The sequence below is a fragment of the Triticum dicoccoides genome, chromosome 6B (assembly GCF_002162155.2).
Source record: "Triticum dicoccoides isolate Atlit2015 ecotype Zavitan chromosome 6B, WEW_v2.0, whole genome shotgun sequence".
Classification (NCBI taxonomy): Eukaryota; Viridiplantae; Streptophyta; class Magnoliopsida; order Poales; family Poaceae; genus Triticum; species Triticum dicoccoides.
The window spans coordinates 189,006,901-189,015,011 of NC_041391.1; positions in this window are offsets into that span (position 1 = coordinate 189,006,901).

An 8,111-nucleotide genomic window follows, 5' to 3' on the forward strand; every position below is an offset into this window, starting at 1 on the left:
AACTTTCAGGGTAGTGTCCGACTAGGGTCCACAAAGATTAGAAGGTTTGCACCTCTGTTGCAAACCTTTTGCTTATCGCATAGCCATACCTGAAAATTTTGGGGCATTCAAGTAAATCCCAGAACCTTGTCTGGAACTTCTAGGCCACACAAAAATGAGTGGCAATGGTTGGATTTGGGGGTAGTTGTAAATATCCCCCTTCTTCCCCACAAAGAAGGTGATGATTCCATTCTCTCTCCTCCATTCTTCTAGCTCAAAATTCTTGGAAAACTCCCTTCCCTTCCACTAGAACTTGTTGATCTTTTGGGGAGTGAAAAACAGAAGTGTGTGATCTACGTTTCCACCAAAGAGAAAGTTGACCCCCATGTTCCCCTAGCAGATCTTGTTACACTTGGAGTTTTGAGACTCCTAGGCAGTAGGATCCTCTAGTGAATATCGATTTGTGATCTTCCTCGGTGTTTGTGAAGGTTTGGAGGCCACCTCAAGTTCTACCACTAGTGTCTGGTGTTGTATGACAGGCCCATATCTATTGGCCCATGAGACCCAAGCCCATTTAGTCTCGACATCCTATAGAAGGAGAGGCATGAGGTTCTCTGTCCTCTTACCATCATGCCAAGATCACCAGCTCATGACCCCCTACCCGATATCTGCGGGATTCAACTTTGTCAGCTGGCTGCGAGTGCGACCGCCTCTTGGGGCAATCCAACAAGCTCTGGGAGGTAGTCTGCCACCAAGTGGTAGACATGTACTGCGAGCTCGACCACCTTGCTCCAAGATTAGAGGAGCTCTGCCGCGCCTTCGCCCAAGCGGAGATCGAAGCATCCTGCAAGATCTCCAATGTGACGGTGTGCGTTGAACAAACAATACACGATGGGGAACACGCCACCGCCGAGGCCGTCATTGCCGCTGACATCAAGATTTCTGTGGCCACGTCGTATGCGGAAGACAATGTCTGCCAGATATTTTTCGAATGTAGGGCAACGAATGAAGAGTTGAATGCCGGCGAGATGATGACGGCAACAAGGAGGAGGACGACGGCAACAACGAGGACAGCTATGACGACAACGAATAGCATCAAGTAGTTTTATTAGGTTCTAGAATTATGCATGTTAATTATGTAGAACTTCTGCATATCTTGTAATGATATTAAGTATTATCTGTATGTTTTATGAAGATTTCCATTGAATCCTCTAATGTCTAGTCGTGCTTGTCACTGCCTAAAGTTGTCACAAATTATATACTTGGGAATACCATCTTGGTACCATAAGTGTTGGCGATATAACTATTAGGTATGACCCGCCCAGGAGGGGTCGGGTCATACCATTGGCGGTTTATTATGAAGGCCCAAGAGGATGATGAAGATGGTGGTCCATAGAGCAAGCTTGCTGAAGGCCCAAGACCCGGAGGAAGCTTGAGGCCCATGGGTATGAACCGCCATATGTTTGACTTGTATGTTAAGGCAAGCTTCGTTGGTCATTGAGCCGGACACAATGTGTATCAGCTGGTCGGGACTCTGTAAGCCGCCGGGCATCAACCTATGTATATAAAGGGGTGACCCGATGGCGGGTTAACTCAAGAAACAACAGATCGAGAACTAGGTCAAGCGTATTCGCTCTCTGGTAGTCGAAACCCAAGCAATACAACCTAAAGAAAGAGTAGGTTTTTACCTTGTTGAGAGGATCCGAACCTGGGTAAAAACTCTTTGTGTCCTTTGTCCTGTTTAACCCCTTCAAGCTAACCTAGCGGCGATGGCTCCACACCTAAGTCCTGTTGCTAGGGCATCTGCCGTGTTAAATCCACGACAGTTGGCACCCACCGTGGGGCTGACGCGCGGTGGTTTTGAGTTCTTGAAGGGCAACTTTGCAGGGATGAAGGGATACGCTGTGGGCCGGATGACTAAGAGTCGTCGCGGCAAGCTCTACATCAAGGACGCGGGCTGGGGCCCCGAGGCCGGCTCAATCGAGTATGGGTACAGGGTCCCCTTCGGCGGGATTCATGTCTTGATTGGTGATTAGCGATTCGGAAGCTGAGCCGGACACCTGCACCGACATCGTCAAGATGGATCAGCGCGTGCAACCCCCCAAGATTCAAGCCGCCTCGAAGGGTGTCTTTGTTGGCTTTACTCAAGGAGAGGATATTGAAGGAGGATCTGTATCCGGTGGAGAGACAGTCGTCTACTCATGCGATGAGTCCTCAACCGGAGAGACCAATTCCATGTATCATGTGTAGGATGATAGGCTTGGGGGCTGTTCGGATTGTGACAGTATTCCGGACCCCTATGAGCCACCAAACCGGGCTGCAGTCTTCATGGCCGGTATGCAGCCGGTGCAGAATTCTTCAACTGCAGCAGCAATGATCTTCGGTTCAGCGACTGCTATAGCAGCCTGGGCAGGAGGCCCTATGCGCCCGCCGGCTCAAGTTTTATCTGAACTGTTGGAGGCTCTGGCAACATTGCCGATGGTGGAGGTAACCTCGGCGAACCAAGCACAACATAATGTGGACGTTTCGAAGTTACATGATGAGATAGCTCATCTTAACATTGAGAACACCCGGAGGGCGATGGAGCGAGCCGCCTTAGAGAGGTAAGCAGAGCGGATTCAAGCAGAAAATTTTGGCTTGAGCTTAGACTAGAATGCATCAAACACTGTCTTTAACAGAAGACATAAGAGTTATTTACCTCTAGTGTATGATGCAAGAAACCTTTTCAATACCCCTGGGGCAGGAACCAGTAACCCGCCCTTTATGGATTGGGCCGTTGAGGTGCCTGCAGCTGGAGCACTGGTTCAGCCACGGGCTGCAGACCCCTCACGTTTGAATTTGACTCCTCCTCAGCATGTTCCACCGCCACCGGGTCATTATTCTAACCCTTTGGACAATATGATAGCCGCGACTACCCGATTGGCGGCTCTCCCTGTTCAAGATGAGTCACCAGCTGCGATGGAAATACGCGAGCCGGAGAGCTTCTTCAGACGGCAGTGGCTCAACAGGCAGCTTATTCATATAGTCGTGAACAGATTCACTCAACCCCGCGTCCAAGCCGGAGTTATAGCAGGCACATTGATTCGCCGGCTGTGTCGAGTAGTGAGCGGCACCACAACCAGCCTCGTAGGCATGACCCGCTGGTAATGATGCTCAGGCATTGGTGGACAAGGGCAGAGCATGGCGTGAGGCTGAGCTGGCGGCTCAGCAACATTCTCCGTCTTACCCATCGACGTCTCTGGAGGCAGGTGTGACCTCCAAAACCCTTGGTGTGCCATGTTTAGTGCCGGCTCTACATAACGAGCGCTTGCCTAAAGATTTCAAGGGCCCTCGCAATGTGCCTAATTACACAGCGGATCAACCCCAGAGGTCTGGATTGAGGGCTATGAGATGGCTATGGAGATGCTAGATGTTAGCGATGATGCATGTGCTAAGTACTTCACCATGATGTTAGATGGGCCGGCACGTACTTGGCTGAAAGGATTGCCCCCTAACTCCATCAGATCATGGGCTGAGCTGAAGGCGCATTTTATTCAAAAATTTAAAGACACATGCAAGCAGCCTGTGTCGATTCTAGACTTAGACTCTTCTGTCCAGGGACAAGGCGAGTCAACAACCAATTGGTTACGCTGGATCTCAGCCGTTATCCATTCATCAGACAGTATCAATGCCGGTTTAGCTGTCCTGATGCTGGAAAAGAATTGTCGTTTTCTTCCTCTTAAAAAGAAGTTGGGTGGCTTAAGCGCAACTGCAATGATATGGGGGAGCTCATGGCGGCTCTCATCAAATATGCCGACTCTAATAGTACTAAAGACCCTGAGTCTGATGAGGAGAAAGCTGGCAAGGGGAAAAAGACTGGCAATGCAAAGGGACAGCATAATACGGCGAGTCAAGGTGGCAACAGTAAGCGCAAGGCCGTCGGCGGTTTGGATTTCGTGGCTAACACCAATGCGCAGAAAAATAATCAGCGTCGTAAGGGGAAAGCATCAACGCCCCGGTTTGGAGGGCCGAAGTTCAACCTTGAGGCCATGATGAATCAACCTTGCCCAAAGCACGGTACACAAGAGAAGCCTGCTAGTCATCTGTGGAAGGATTGCTTCATCATGAGGGAGTATAGAAACTCTATTTTTTTCTAGAATAATCATGGCCTGCATGGCGGCTCAGGATCCGGCTCTCACGGACCTGGCTTTGGAGGTGGTGGTTCAAGCTCTAGTTTTGAGGGCCAAGGCAATCAAGGTGGCTTTAATCAGCAATCTGGTCAAGGAAATCAACAGCAGTAGTCTGGTTACTAGAGCAATCCAAAGCAGCTGAATAGTGGTCAATATCATGTGTTTACCACAAGTCTGTGCAAACGAGATCAGAAAATCCATAAGCGGGCAATGAACTCAGTTGAGCCGGCGATCCCTCGGTATTTAAGGTGGTCTGAGCAACCCATCATATGGAGCCGTGAGGATCACCCACCCCGGGTTGACAATCTGGGTCAATTGGCATTGGTGGTTGCTCCTCAGGTAGGAGGGTACAAGCTTACAAAGGTGCTCATGGATGGAGGCAGTACTATCAATATCCTATATTATGATACTTTTTGTCGTATGAATTTGACTGACAAAGATCTTAAGACGTCTTCTACTGTTTTTCATGGGGTGGTGCCTGGTAAGTCGGTGTATCCGGTGGGTAAGATAACCCTGGAAGTGGCCTTTGGCAATGACCATGATTCTTGAGCTGAAAAATTGACCTTTGAGGTGGTCAAGATCAAAAGTCGGTATCACGCTTTGTTCGGGCGGCCGACTTATGCCAAATTTATGGCACGACCTTGTTATGTATATTTGCAGCTTAAAATGTCGGTTCATAAAGGCACCATCACGGTGCATGGTGATAGGAAGATCGCTCTGGACTGTGAAGAAGGTGATGTTGCTTATGTTGAGTCTGCTTGTGCCACAAAGGAGTTGAAATTTTATCAAGATAATGTTGACCCGACAGATAAGACACCTTTGAAGAAGCCAACTGTAGAGCATGACCCCTTATTCAAGTTTAAGTCGGTAGATGACACTAAGCTGGTTGACTTTTTCCCTGGCGACTCATCCAAGTAGTTCAGCATCAGTGCTAATATGGCTCCGAAATAGGAAAGCGTGCTCATCGAGTTCATCTGTGAGAACCGGGACATCTTTGCATGGAAACCTTCAGACATGACGGGTGTACCAAGGGAACTCGCTGAGCACACTCTCAATATTGATCCAAAGTTTAAGCCGGTCAAACAATTCCTTCACCGTTTCAATGAAGAGAGGCGTAAGGCCATTGGTGAAGAAGTGGCCCGGCTCTTGGCGGTTGGGTTCATCATTAAAGTTTTTCATCCTGAGTGGTTGGCTAACCCGGTGCTGGTGCTTAAGAAAAATGGCACTTGGCATATGTGTGTGGATTATACAGATCTTAATAAGGCATGTCCGGCTGACCCTTTTGCTCTCCCTTGTATTGATCAGATTATTGATGCTATGGCGGGTTGTGAGCATTTGAGTTTTCTGGATGCTTATTCTGGTTATCATCAGATCAAGATGGCAGTTAAGGACCAGGAGAAGACAGCTTTCATCACTCCCTTTGGAGCCTTCTGCTATGTGTCTATGCCTTTTGGGCTCAAGAGTGCCCGGGTGACTTATCAGCGGTGCGTTCAAAATTGCCTCCATGACCAGATTGGATGCAATGTTCACGCTTATGTGGATGATATTGTTATGAAATCCAAGAAGAAAGAGACTTTGATAGATGATTTTAAAGAGACCTTTGACAACCTCCCGGCCAATAAGATGATGCTTAACCCGGCCAAGTGTGTCTTTGGCGTGCCAGCAAGCAAACTATTGGGTTTCTTGGTTTCTGAGAGAGGCATTGAAGCTAACCTGGAGAATATCAAGGCTATCACTTCTTTGGCTAATCCGACATGTATAAATGACATCCAACGCTTGGCGGGTCGCATTGCGGCCTTGAGCCGGTTTATAAGTCGTCTGGGTGAAAAGGCCATTCCTCTTTATCATATGATGAAGAAGACAGATCACTTTGTCTAGAGTGATGCGGCCAATGAGGCATTTGAGGCACTTAAAATACAACTGGCTGAGCCACTGGTTCTTGCATCTCCTATTGAGAAGGAGCCCTTGCTTTTATATGTGGCTGCTAACAACAGAGTTGTCAGTGTGGCAATTGTGGTGGAAAGGAAAGAGTCGGGCAAGGAATATCTGGTTCAAAGGCCAGTTTATTATGTCAGTGAGGTGCTCATTGAATCTATGCAGAGATACCCACATTGGCAGAAACTGGTTTATGGTGTGTTCATGGCTAGTCGTAAGTTGAAATAGTATTTCCTTGGTCATCCCATCACTGTGGTTAGTTCTGCTCCCTTAGGGGATATTATCCAAAACAGAGAAGCCACGGGTCGGGTAGCCAAGTGGGCTATTGAGCTTGGACATCATGGTTTTTAAGTATATGCCTCGGTCAGCTATCAAGTCTCAAGCACTTGTGGATTTCATCAATGACCGGACAGAGCTACAGAACCCTGAGGAAAAGCCAGATAGCGCGTATTGGACTATTCACTTTGATGGATCTAGGCAATTGGAAGGCTCGGGGGCTGGAGTTATATTGACTTCCCCGCGAGGTGATAAATTTTGTTATGTTTTAAGGTTGATGTTCCCTTGTATTAACAATGCAGCTGAGTATGAAGCCTTGCTCCATGATCTTCGGATGGCTAAAGAGATGAATCTAAGTTGGGTGAGGTGTTTTGGCAACTCAGACTTGGTGGCTCAGCAAGTTTCAGGAACTTGGGATTCAAAGGATCCACTCACGGCGGCTTAAAATGAGGCTGCTATTGCTTTAAGCCGGCTAGGGTCCCAGTGTAAGCCGGTGCCACCTAATATTTTCCTTGATATTCTACATAATCCTTTGGTTAAATTGCCTACGGAGGAAGATCTTGCAGTTCCTGACCCGGAGGCACAGTTGGTGGCGGCTCTCCGTGCTGTTCCGAATTGGATTGTTCCATCTTTGGCTTATATATGACCCGGGGTGAGTTACCTGATGATGAAACTTTGTCTAGGCAAATAACCTGGAGGTCTAAGTCGATGACTATTGTCAATGATGAGCTACCGATGCAGTGTTACATGGGTGTTTCAATGATGCATCTCCCCTGAGGAGGGCCATGAAATTCTAAGAGAGATTCATGAAGGAGATTGTGGCCATCATGCCGACTCTAAGTCTCTTGTTGCTAAGGCTTTTTGTCATGGATTTTATTGGCTGACGGCTCATGCTGATGCAGAAGATTTGGTCAGTAAATGTGATAGTTGTCATAAATTTTCAAGACGAGCTCATGTGCCGGCTCAAGAATTGAGGATGATTCCAATTACTTGGCCGTTTGCAGTCTGGGGACTGGATATGGTTGGGCCTTTTAAAAGGTCCAAGGACAAAAAGACTCACCTCCTGGTGGCTGTTGACAAGTTTACAAAGTGGGTCAAAGCTGAGCCGGTCAGCAAGTGTGATGCAGCAACGGTGGTTCAATTCATTAAAAAGGTGATATTTTATTTTGGATACCCTCATAGTATCATTGCCGATAATGGTACTAATCTGTCTAAGGGTGCAATGAAAGAATTCTGTCAACAAGAACATATTCATCTTGATGTGTCGTCCGTGGCCCACCCCTAGTCTGATGGTCAAGCTAAAAGAGCCAATCAAGAAATCTTGAGAGGTATCAAACCTTGGCTTATGGTCCCTTTTGCAGAGGACGCCGGGTTGTTGGGTGGAAGAGTTACCCTCAGTGCTATGGAGTATCAATACTACCCCCAACAGATCTACGGGTTACACGCCTTTCTTCATGGTTTATGGTGCAGAGGCAGTTCTCCCTAGTGACATTCGTCACGACTTGCCCCGTGTGTCGGCTTATGTTGAAGCTGATAATGAAAAAGCATGTCAGGATGCTCTTGACCTTTTATATGAGGAGTGTGACCTTGTGGTGACTCATTCGGCGATTTACTAGCAAGATCTACTTCGTTATCACAGCCATCGGCTTAAAACATGAACCTTTCAAGAAGGAGATCTGGTGCTGCGGCTCATCCAGGATCAAACTGACATGCACAAGTTATCCCCACCTTGGGAAGGGCCTTTTGTGGTCA